This window comes from Rhinopithecus bieti, unplaced genomic scaffold (genome assembly GCF_001698545.2).
Source record: "Rhinopithecus bieti isolate Rb0 unplaced genomic scaffold, ASM169854v2 scaffold_4709, whole genome shotgun sequence".
Lineage (NCBI taxonomy): Eukaryota > Metazoa > Chordata > Mammalia > Primates > Cercopithecidae > Rhinopithecus > Rhinopithecus bieti.
Window position 1 is genome coordinate 3,213,828 of NW_016805139.1, and position 9,367 is coordinate 3,223,194.

The 9,367-nt window shown below is 42.8% G+C and overlaps 1 pseudogene; it reads right to left on the reverse strand.

Annotated features, from left to right (window-relative positions):
* Positions 1-3,178: 3,178 nt before the first annotated feature.
* On the reverse strand, positions 3,179-4,398 carry LOC108529189 (keratin, type I cytoskeletal 19 pseudogene; annotated as a pseudogene).
* Between the last annotated feature and the right edge of the window lie 4,969 nt (positions 4,399-9,367).

Genomic DNA, 9,367 nt, shown 5'->3' on the forward strand with positions numbered 1-9,367 from the left:
TGCTTGATCCCTATTTCTGGAACTGTCTGGGCTGCTCTCAGCAACTGCCGATTGGCATCTGTCCTTTCCGTACTTAGCCATCATAGAAATACAATGTTGTACTTTGTAGGACAGACATATGTTTAATAAGGACTCGAACTCCTAAAAAAAAAAAAAAAAAAAGAATTCCGCCGAACTGAACTCTGGTGGAGAGCTGGAAATGGGTCCGCGGTGCCTCCTGCAACTGGTGCTGCCTGTCCTCTGCGCTTTGGGGAGGAGAGCGTGCCGCAGTTCCACCCTGGGAGACCCCAGCTTCTCACGGTCTGCAGGCACAAAATGGAATTCCTTCCATGGGGAACTCTCGCAGGCCTTGCACCTTTCTTCCCTTCTGCCTCTTAGGCTACCGCCGCCGCCACCGCCACTTCGCTGCTTGGGGACCAGAGGCTAAAAAGCTCAGCTGGAAAGCTACAGTGGGGCGGCGCCAGCGCGGAGACCCGCTCCGCGAGCGCAGGGTCCTGGGTGAACTGGGAGGGAAGTAGTGTCCGGCCGACCTGGGTTCCTGGAACGCCCCCGCTGCGCGCGGGGTGCAGTGGGGGAGCCGGAGACCCACCAGCGCGCCTGGCTAGCGAGTTGGCGGCTGCTTCAGTTAACGTTGCACGGTCAATGTGTGGAAACTGGTACCTGCTGCTAAAAGAGACATCGCCCTATTCTTCCCATTTGTTTTCTTTTTTGTGTAAAGCTTTTATTTTTAAACAGCCCATTACATATGAAAATTAATTTCGGTCATTGCTGGGATTGAGAGGAATTTCAAGGGCATAATGTGTTTGAAGATATGTGGCCCTTAATATATATCCCCTTACTTTATTAAAATTTCCTGACACTTGAATACAGTACTAACGATCTGCGCGTATTATATGGAACTGCACCATATTGAAAAATAATAACACACAAATTGCACAAAAATTCTTAAAACATAATTTTTTTTTCTAGTAGCTTTACAGTTTCGGATTTTACATTTAAGTCTTTATTTTTGAGTTGACTTTTGTATATAGTGTGAGATAAGGGCCTAGTACTATTCAGTTTTCCAACATCATTTATTGAAGAGGCTGCCATTGTACAACATGGGGACTATAGTTAATAATAAAGTATTGTGTACTTGAAAATTGCTGAGAGTGAATTTTAAGTATTTCTCACCACAAATTAATAAGTATGTGGGGTAATGCATATGCTAATTAGCTTGATTTAGCCATTTCACAATATATGAATATTTCAAAACATTATGTTGTGTACCATAAATCTATACCGTTTTAATTTGTAAATTAAATTAGAAAAAAATGTATAACAAAGAAACAAAAATGGGAGATTATGTGATTGAAGCCCTTTGCAAAGCAGAAATGTTTCTAAAACTCTCCCAGAATTACTATGTGGTTTGTTTAGCACCCAAAGTGTGTGTTTTAATGCGCTCAGCCACTCCCGAGCCTTGAGAATCAAGCCTGTAATCAAGATCCCTGAGCGACTGGCGTCTTCATAGGAAGCAATTGACCGAAGACTCAGGATGAATGGAAGATGGACTCTCCCTGCCTTGCCACACCGAAAATATGCTTCAGAGGATTATTTCTGATGACATGAAAATTTCTTATAATTGTAAGGGGGACGTTTTTTGTAGAGCTGAGCACCAAAACAATACAGATTTATGCCTAAACTATATCAATTCTATTAAAATGAACACAATAATTTCAGGCGCTAACATGAATTTCTACATACCATGGCTGCTGACTGAGCTTCTTCAGATCTTTCCTGGTTATTCCTGTGTTAAAGACTATGCTCACAAAAATGTGTACAGATGACAGAACATGTAATACTACAAGCAGAAAAATAAGACTGAAAGAATCCAAATGATGTGCCCCAGGGTATTCTGAGAGGAAAACTTAAGGTCAACAGAAGCCGATGTGACAGCTATGAGGATGACCCCTAAGGACTCTTTTTTGTAGTGTTAGTGGAGAGGAAAGCCTAAAAAATCTAAATCACACCTTGTATCAGCAAAGAAATGCTTCATAAGTTGGAGGAGAGATATAAATTAAACTCTAGTTGACTTCTCTATACAAGGACAGGAATATCTCAAGATTGACTCTATCATCAGGTTCTAGATGTTCTGTTCTGGGTTGGGGGCTATAGGAGTTTCAAGGTGAGTCCAGGCTCCACAGAGAACCTTCTCTATAACTTTGATCTAGTTCCCTCTGGATGCCTTGGATTTCCCTCTTGGAAATTAAAGAAGAGAGCAGAAGATTCCCTGGGCCTGTCTACATCCACCATTCTATCATTCTACAAGTATGCACCAGAGCAGGGGAAGTCTGTCCTAGAAGCCTCACAAGATAACTGGGAGAGTAAATGGTAAACAGGAGCCAGGCCCTGAAAAAAAATCAAGAGGTGCCAAGTTTTGAGAAGGCCTATATTTAAGGCATGGAATAAATTCAGCCTGAGTCACAAAGAAGAGTTTTGAAAAAGATAATTAGGAAATGGCTAGGTGCAACGGTTCACACCTGTAATCCCAGCACTTGGGGAGGCTGAGGTGGGCAGATCACCTGAGGTCAGGGGTTCAAGACCATCCTAGCCAGCATGGTGAAACCCCGTCTCTACTAAAAATACAAAAACTAGCCAGGCCTGGTGATGTGCCTGTAATCCCAGCTACTCGGGAGACTGAGGCGGGAGAATAGCTTGAACCCAGGAGGCGGAGGTTGCAGTGAACGGACATCTTGCCATTGCACTGCCTGGAGCAAGACTCCGTCTCAAAAAAAAAAACAAAAAAAAAAACCTGAGAGAGGGAGAATAAGGAACCCATGCTTATATCTTATCCACTCAACACAACGTTAAGTGCCTCCTCACCTTACCAGGATCACTGAGTCGGATAAAGGCAGATGGATTCCCTGCTTTCACCTTTCTTAGCCTGGAGAAATGGAGAAACAGAAGTACAAATGGGAAGCAGATTCAACGAAGTGCAAGCAACGTGGATCTCACTGGGTGGTAAAGTCACGGGTGATATTTATGGATTTCTGATTAGTTCGCCGTGTTTTCTACATTTTTACAACAAGCATGTATTGTTTTTATTATATATATATATATATATATATATATATATATATATATACACACACACACACACATAACCACACACATGCACATATACATATATATATTTCCCTTGGACCATAAAATTTTATTGGCAGATCAGGGGAAGAGCATGGGATAAGTACCTTCGTTCCTATCCTCCTACCCAGGAGGCACCCTCCGAAGGACAGCAGAAGCCCCTTAACCTGCTGCCTCAGAGGACCTTGGAGGCGGAAAGAGTATTGTAGTGATCTTCCTGGCCCTCGAGCAGGCTGCGGTAGGTGGCGATCTCCCGCTGCAGCCGCGACTTGATGTCCGTGAACTGCTGGTACTCCTGATTCTGCCCCTCACTATCAGCTCGCACATCGCCCAGCTGGGCTTCAATACCGTTGATCAGCGGCTGGATCTGCGCCAGCTGGGCTCCAACGCGCGCCTCCGTTTCTGCCAGTGTGCCTTCCAAGGTGGCTTTCATGCTCAGCTGTGACTGCAGCTCAAGACCCTGGAGGGTGTGCCGCAGGTCAGTCACCTTGGACAGGCTCATCTGGAGCTGATCCGTGTGGCCAGCGACCTCCCGCTTCAATTCTTCAGTCCGGCTGGTGAACCAGGCTTCAACATCCTTCCAGTTCTGCCCCGCCATGACCTTGTATTGGCTTCGCATGTCACTCAAGATCCTGGCAAGATCGGTGCCCTGAGCAGAATCCACCTCCACACTGACCTGACCTCCCACTTGGCCCCTCAGCCTACTGATTTCCTCTTCATGGTTCTTCTTCAGGTAGGCCAGCTCTTCCTTCAGGCCTTCGATCTCCATCTCCAGGTCGGTACTGGCCAGGGTCAGCTCGTCCAGCACCCTGCTCAGGCCGTTGATGTCGGCCTCCACGGTCATGCGCAGAGCCTGCTCCGTTTCAGTCTTGGTTCGGAAGTTATCTGCAGCCAGACGGGCGTTGTCGATCTCCAGGACAATCCTGGAGTTCTCAATGGTGGCACCAAGAAGCTTGTCCCGCAGGTCCTGGATGGTCTTGTAGTAGTGGCTGTAGTCACGGGAGGGCCCGGGACCCTGCTTCTGGTGCCAGTCGCGGATCTTTACCTCCAGCTCTCAGTTGGCTGCCTCCAGGGCGCGCACCTTGTCCAGGTAGGAGGCCAGGCCGTCGTTGAGGTTCTGCATAGTGAGCTTCTCATTGCCCGCCAGCAGCCCGTCGGACGCGGCCAGGACGCCGCTGTGGCCCCCCAGGGAGGACGAGGACAGACAGGAAGCGGGCGCAAGGACACGGACGCGACCGCGGCTTGCCGCCCCAGTGGCATGCTGGGAGCAGCAAAAGGCGAACACCGTGGCCCAGACTCACGGGAGCCGCGGCCCAGGCCGCCGAAGGACGACTTGGCGGGGACGACTGGCTATAGCGTGGTAGGAAGTTCAAATGGCTCGCCGGAGGCGGAGCCACGGACGGGAGCGCCTTGGTGCGCCAGAGGCGAGATGTCCGCGGGAGGCAGCCATGAAAGATGTTGTTTTTTTTTAAATAGCTAGCTTTACAAAATATGCGAGATTAATCATGTTTGTCAAGATGTTGTACAAAGACGACTTGAATGAGGAGAAATGAAGGCATCAACAGATGACTAATCTTGAGGACTGAACGGTTAAATGGACCTTTATTAAAGATCAGAGAACTGGACCGGGCCCCTCGGTGGCTCACGCCTGTAATCCAGAGCCGACTTTGGGCAAGGCGAGGGCGCGGGCGGATCAACGGAGGTCAGAGAATCCAGAAGCATCCTGGCCCCCAACATGGCGAAAACCCAACTCTAACTAAAAACTAACAAAAATTAGCTAGAGAGTGGTGGCGCGCGCCTGTAGTCCCAACTACCCGCAGCTAAATCGGAGAGGCCGAGGCAGGAGAAGGGGCTTGAAGAACCACAGGAGGGCAGGGGTTGAAGATGAGCCGACATCACTTGCCACTGCACTCCAGCCTGGCGACAAAGCGACAGAGAACTCCGTTTTTTTTTTTTTTTTTTTTTAAAAAAAAAAAAAGAAAAAAGAACAGACCTGTAGTGAAGAAGAAAGATGGTGGCACGCACATAACTGCATATTACCAAAAGATTTTTTTGTTTCTTTTCTTTTTCCTGTTTGCAAGACAGCTGGGATTAAAATCTAAGCTTTCTAAGTCTCCGGATCTGTGCTCTTTCCACCAGCTGACAGTGTCTGCTAATAACAATATGCACTCTCAGGGATCAAGATAAGCACTGCAATATATTCAGTCACAAAAAAATGAAATGTAAGAAACCTATATATGAAAAACATTTTCATGTCTCACTCTCACTTTTACTCTGTCACTATTCCTTTTAATTTTAATTTCTTTTATTTATTTTCTGTCTCTATTAAAGGCATACCCTTAAATTGTATTTGGAAAATAAATAAAAGGAAAAATCACATATTCTCATTATACTAAAATGACTACTGTTGATAAGCATTTTAGGTATAGTCAGACTTAAAATATACATTGAAGCATGCATAAAATTCCCTTTATGTGCCTACAAGTCAAAAGTCATCGGACACACTCTCCAATTATAAGAAGTGCTCTAAAATCTAGATGCTTCTCACACAGGCAACTCTGTGGTTTTCTCTGGGGTGAATAGCAGCATCAACCCCTTCTATCTGTATCCATAAGACAACAAATTTGCTACATTTTCCAATTTTTTTCTTCATCTTCTACATCCTCATTTGGGTTATTGTAAAAATTAAAAGAAATTGAATAGGTAAAGTAACCAGTTATGTTTGCTGTTAGCAATAGCCTTGGCACATTCTCACTTTTTTCAAGAAACCTTCATTTACAACCCTATGGGGAGTAACCTCTCCCTCTGCTGTTCTGCTGGCATTTTCTTTGTAGCTCTAATAAAGCAGAAATGGGGTCTGTCTTGAGTTAGAATTATTTATGCACGTGTCTATTTTCTGCCCTGGATTACAGGCCCCTTCTGAGCGGGGATCATATTTTATTCATTGTGTTTTGCCCACATTGGGCAGGGGGCCTTGTACTGTGAGAGCACTTTGCCAAGTGTAAAGCACTATCAACTTGATGATGATTTGTGTCAAGCATATTCTGAATTGTATTGCATTCTTTGTCAGTGAGGGTCATTACTACTCCTCTCCTAGAGCAACGTTTATGAAGTTAGAAGTTAGGAAATTCTCCTTTCGATGAGAGAGCAATCCCAGATGGCAGAAATGTGGAGTCCAGATACATCTTCTCATTGTTCTACCTGGAACAAATCCACTTTCCTGAAGATGGAATTGTCTTTTTGTCTTGGTCGCAATGTAAGTAAATAGAAGTCACCTTTTCTAATGAGACACTTCCTCTTTCATGATTTCTTAGACAAAGGCACGAACACACAAAACGTCCCATTATCTAAGTAACTGAGGCAGTGAAGAGAAATGAAGTATTGAAGAAAATGCATGGTTTATGACTTCTTTTTCAGTGGTTTGGAAATACTAATCTATGGAGAAGGGCAAACCATGGAAGGCTATTCCTGTAAATGCCCTCAGCATTCACTTAGTTCAAGTCTTTTGTTCACACCTAAGGAAAATGAAATAGAGAAAAGTGAAGAAACATGCTCAAAACTTATGTGGTGAGAGGAAGAATCTCTGTTCTGAAATGAAATTTAGGTCAACCTATATGAAAAGTGAGGGGTCAATTTGAAATGATTTCAGAGTCTTCTAATTTTAGGCATCATACCTTTCTAATACCAAGGGTTATCTTGCCTTTGCTGCCACAAAGCTGACAGAAGGAGAAGCCAGGACAGACAGGGGAACGAAACAGTATCTTTAAATGAAGCTTCAGGAAGTGCTGCTCTGAGGCCTCCGCAGAAGGCCTAAAGCTGAAAAGACTCCTGTGGAGAAGATCACACTGAAACTCAAGTTTCGAGGACATTATGTATTCCTTTAGGCTGCAGGATCATTGTTGTCCCAGGGTACCTGCAGCTAGTAGGACCAACTGCAAGATGCAGGCAACCTTGATTGCACCTGACATGGGACCAGATCTGTCAGTGATATGGAAATACTGACTTTATCTCCTTCCTCTTTCCACACACTTGTTATTTGCTTTCCATATCAGCTGTGCAGAAATTGGCTCTCTTTAATCACATTCCCGTCTCCATTTAATTACCTCCCCATCCCTATCTTCTACACATCATCACTTGTGCCTCCCTGTTTCTGGTTCCATTGTCAGCCTCACCTTCCTTCCCTACATGAATCTAGACACATCCAGATTGATTTCAACATGACCTCTTCACTGATACAAAAGGCAGAAAGGCAAAAAGAAAAAAAAAAAAAAAAAAAAAAAAACTTCTGATCCTCCCATCCCTAAGTCACAAATGGCAGAAAATCACATGTTAAAATTAATAAAACACAAATATGCATGGTATCTTATCAGAAAAAGTAAAAACGTAGAGGGCTGTGGTTAAGAGGGAAGACTCTGAAGCTAGATTCTCTGGTTCAAACCCTGGCTCTGCCACTCCATCACTTAAGTTCTGTGTGTCTCACTTCATCCATCTTTAAAATGAGAATGATGATGATATCGACTTCAGTAGTTACAGTAGTGGTTTGACTGAATAATAATACGAACAAAAATAATAGCCACTTAAATGAAATAGAAGTTTGCTTCTCTTCAGTATAGGAGTCCAGGGCTGCTAAGGTGGCACCATGATTCTGTGGAGCTTGACTCCTTGTGTCTTTTTATTCTGCTCTCTCAAAAGGTGGCTTCCGTCTCATGGACCACGATGGCTACTCCAGCTGCCACCAGGATATCTGCATTCTAGCTAGCAGAAGAGGATAAGAAAAAAGGGAACATGTCCTCATCTCCTTTAGGAGTATGATCCAGAAGTTCCCACCTCATTCCTACTCACAGTCTCATTGACCAGAACCTAGTCAATGGCCACATCTAGTTTCAAGGGATGCCACATACCTTGATAAAACTTTATCACTATAGCAAGAGGGGAGAACAGAAATTGGGGGGAAAACTAGTAATCTCTGTCACCCCAAAGATTTAAAGCTGTGCAGATTAAAATAATTACATACAAAAACATTTAAAACAGTGCCTAAAACATAGTAAACCTGTGATGATTGTTAGCTATTAAAACAATAACAATACTAGTGAATTACTATTCACTAGTGTTTTCTTACTACTTTTGTACTGTATGTTCATGGACAGTGAGGATCATGCAAAGTATTTAGACCCCTTAACTTAAAAATAACTATGCATTAATATGAAATGTATATTAATTTTTTAAAACAAAATAAATGAAAAGAAAAAGAAAAAAATAACTGTTCTTCTAACCTTTCAATTATAAAATGCTGCATAATTATTATGGAACCAGTTTTGAGCAGTAGAATTTTTCTGTGTTATTTTCAGAAAATCTATATGTATACATCAAGATGTTAACTAGGGAAATTAGAAACTGTGGAATTCAAAAAAGTCAATGTTTGTACGGGCCTATGATCGCTTATGGTTCAAGGCAACTGAGTTTCTTAACAGAAAGAGTTGACAATTACAGAGCTATTTCTTTACAAAAGATCAAAAGATTTAATTTGTTGGCCTAGCACTTCTTTAATCCAGAAACACACTCAACAGTGTTCACTAACACCTATGAGTATTTCTGACAGAATAAGGAAAGCCTCCTAATCTAAATGGAAAACAAAACTAAAAAAAAAAATGAAAGTAATCTTTTTAAACCAGCAAGTGGCACAACTTTGGCCTGATTCGTTGTGTATAAATTAGACTCTTTTCTCATACAAGAATCTTAGTTTCTTAAGGTTATCTCTAGCTCCTTAGGACAGTACAAAAGTTGATTTTTCTACCTTATGGATTAATTTATATTTTTGTACTGTTTGTTACCATGAAACTTCATTAGAGTCTTAGAGACCTAGGTAGAACAGAGTACTGGTTTTGGAGCCAGACTATCTGGTTTAAGTCCTAACTTTACTTACTGGCCGTGTGACCTTGGGCAAGTTACTTAACCTCTGTGTATATTAGATTTGTCATCTGAAAATAGAAACAATAATAGTATGTACCCCATAGAGTAATTATGACTAATTAAAATAATATGCACAAAGTTTTTGGAGCAGACGCATTCAGGAAGTGTTGGCTATTTAATTATTAATATTAGCCAAGTCTTCTGAAAGTTTTACAGCATTGCAAATGTTAACCCTTTACTTTCAAAAGGCTTTACCAACCACATAATTATTTTATATACACTGTCTCATTTCGTCTTCGCTACTTTTCTCAGTTGGGGTCAGTATCTCCATCTC